At 42.5% G+C, this 3,139-nt stretch overlaps 1 pseudogene; it reads left to right on the top strand.

Moving 5' to 3' along the window:
- Positions 1–1,971: 1,971 nt before the first annotated feature.
- LOC117706000 (inorganic pyrophosphatase pseudogene) lies at positions 1,972–2,845 on the top strand (annotated as a pseudogene).
- Positions 2,846–3,139: the final 294 nt, after the last annotated feature.

Genomic DNA, 3,139 nt, shown 5'->3' with positions numbered 1-3,139 from the left:
AAGGAGGCCTAGCTTGGGCATAGTAGACATCAAAGCATGACCACAATGACATACTTCCTCCAACAAAGCCATATCTACTCCAAGGCCACACCTTGGAGTGTGCAGTACTGGTATCGCCCACAGGCACATGCTGCAGCACCTGTGTGAATGTCAGAGGACAACTTGAAAAAAATCAGTTGGTTCTCTTCTTCTGCTGTGGGGGTTCTCAAGATCAGACTCAGGTCATGAGTCTTGGTGCCAAGTGCTTTAGTCTGCTTACTCATCTTTCTGGTCCCGGAAGTCTTAATCTTGGTTCCCTTCCTTCCTTCCTTCCTTCCTTCCTTCCTTCCTTCCTTCCCTCCCTCCCTCCCTTCCTTCCTTCCCTTTCTTTCTTCCCTCCTTCCTTCCCTCCTTCCTTTCTTCCCTCCTTCCTTTCCTCCTTCCTTTCTTCCCTCCTTCCTTCCCTCCTTCCTTTCTTCCCTCCTTCCTTCCCTTCCTTTCTTCCCTCCTTCCTTCCCTTCCTTTCTTCCCTCCTTCCTTCCTTCCCTCCTTCCTTCCTTCCCTTCTTTTCTTCCCTCCCTCCCTCCCTCCCTTCCTCCCTTCCTTCCTTCCCTCCTTCCTTCCCTCCTTCCTTCCTTCCCTCCTTCCTTTCTTCCCTCCTTTCTTCCTTTCTTCCCTCCTTCCTTCCTTTCTTCCCTCCTTCCTTCCTTCCTTTCTTTCCTCCTTCTTTCCTTCCTTCTTTTCTTCCCTCCTTCCTTTCTTTCTTCCCTCCTTCCTTCCTTTCTTTCTTCCCTCCCTCCCTTCCCTTCCCTTTCCTTCCTTCCTTCCTTCCTTCCTTCCTTCCTTCCTTCCTTCCTTCCTTCCTCCCTTCCCTTCCTTTCCTTTTTTTCTTTTTCTTTCTTCCTTTTTTTCTTTCCTTTTTGTGTGTGTAAGTGGCAGGGTAAATCGAAGATATAAAAAAATGTATTTCAACATTGCTTCAAGTTACATTCTTATAGGGAGTTTAAGTATACCAAAGTCCATGCTATCACCCACACTAACTTTCAGTCTCTGAAGTAGAACATCATCTTCAGTAAATATTGAAATCCCCTAGGTAAGCTGAATGTACACACAAAATTGATAATCTCTTAAGAGAAATTAGGAAATCTACTTCCGATTATAAATACCATTAAACACAGTGAAGCAGGACCTGCATGATGACTCAGCAGATAAAAGCTTTGTCAAGCTTGAAGACCTGTGTTTCAATCCCCAGACCTACAAAGTATACGGAGAGAATCAACTCCTGAAAATTCTTCACTGGTTTCCAAACAATAGTGTATGCATTTGCGTACACACACACAGACACACTTTAAATTCTAAAATTTAAAGAAAAACTTGATAAAGTTACTTTGTGATTCATGCACTTAAGTCGCTAAATCGTCTATTCCATGAGTTGTAGGAGGAATATCTTCAGTTTCTCTTTACCTGAGATCAGGAATTTCTCAATAACACCTGCTTTATTTGAATTAGAGCCAATATTGTGGTTATTCTTCCAACTTTTTATAATACACTATAAGTGGAAATGGATACTCATGTATATATGCTAGATATGGGTAAATAATATAGAGTTGCCTAAAAACTTAACAACACAAATACCAGGTGACCCAGAAAGCCCACTTCTGAATACCTGTTCAATGACATTGCAGTTGAAATTGGGAAGGGATGTGAACACTGATGTTGATTGTAGCTTTGTTCACAATAGCCAAGATGTGGGAACAACACCAATGCCTACTGACAAATGAGTGGGTAAAGCAAACGTGTTATATACAAACAGTAGGATAGAATTCTGCTCTACCAAAGAAAATTATTTCTTGTGAGAAAATACAAGTAAAAGTAGAGGATATTAATCCTAATGATTAAAAAAATCACAAGCTCGCTCCTTAACACAGCCGCTCCGGGTCTGGGCTGTGTGGTTGTATAGCTGTGCAGCAGCTTCGGTGCATCTCAGACACCATGAGGGGCTTCAGCAGTGAGGAGTGCACCACGCCCTTCACCCTCGAGTACCATGTCTTCATCAAAAATGAGAAAGGGCAGTATATCTCTCCATTTCATGATGTTCCAATTTATGCAGACAAGAATGTGTTCCACATGGTGGTTGAGGTTCCATGCTTGTCAAATGCAAAAATGGAGATTGCTAAAAAGGACCCTTTAAAGCCCAAGTAAGCAAGATGTACAAAAGGGAAAACTCCTCTATGTTGTGAATCTCTTCCCTTGTAAAGGGTACATCTGGAACTATGGTGCCATCCCTCAGACGTGGGAAGACGCCAGACACAGTGCCAAGCACACCAGCTGCTGTGGTGATAATGACCCAGTTGACATTTATGAAATTGGAAGCAAGGTGTGCCAGAGGTGAGATAATCAGGGTGAAGGTGCTGGACATACTGGTCATGATCGACAAGGGCGAGACCAAATGGAAGGTCATTGCCATTATTGTGGAAGATCTAGACGCAGTCAATTATAACGATATTTCTGATGTTAAATGGATGAAACCCGGCTACTTAGAAGCTACCATTGATTGATTTAGAAGGTATAAGGTTCCTGATGGAAAACCAGAAAATGAGTTTGTATTCAATGCAGAATTTAAAGAAGACAAGGAGGTTGCAGTTGACATTATTAAAAAAAAAACCATGACTACTAGAAAACATTACTGACTAAGAAAACAGATGGGAAAGGAATCAGTTGCATGAACATCACTGTGTCGGAGAGCCCCTTCAAGTGTGATCCTGATGCTGCCAAAGGCATGGTGGATGTTTTACCACCACCTTGTGAATCTGCCTGCTCACTGCTGACGGATGTGGATTAATGGTTCCATCACCAAAAGAACTGATGAGATTCCTCTGGAACACGAGCTGATACGGCTGCATCCTGTTCAATTAGAAGCCTTAGTTGCAAAAGTATAGTAGCTTTTCAAGGCTCTGAATTTCTGTAGCTCACCTAACGAAGTAGATTCTGCTGTGAGTGGTCCAGTTTGTTCAGATTAGACAGCTAGACACCTCGCATCTCAACCAAGACTAAACTAAACGTTAGCTTTCAAAGCCGAGGGGACATGGAAGTCATTTGTGCGTAGATGTGCAAGGTGGATGTATATGTTTACTGTGTTAGGAAGTAAAATTATTTTACT

This window comes from Arvicanthis niloticus, chromosome 3 (assembly GCF_011762505.2).
Source record: "Arvicanthis niloticus isolate mArvNil1 chromosome 3, mArvNil1.pat.X, whole genome shotgun sequence".
Classification (NCBI taxonomy): domain Eukaryota; kingdom Metazoa; phylum Chordata; class Mammalia; order Rodentia; family Muridae; genus Arvicanthis; species Arvicanthis niloticus.
The sequence above is the reverse complement of the archived record's forward strand: the minus strand, read 5'-3'. Positions and strand labels throughout refer to the sequence as shown.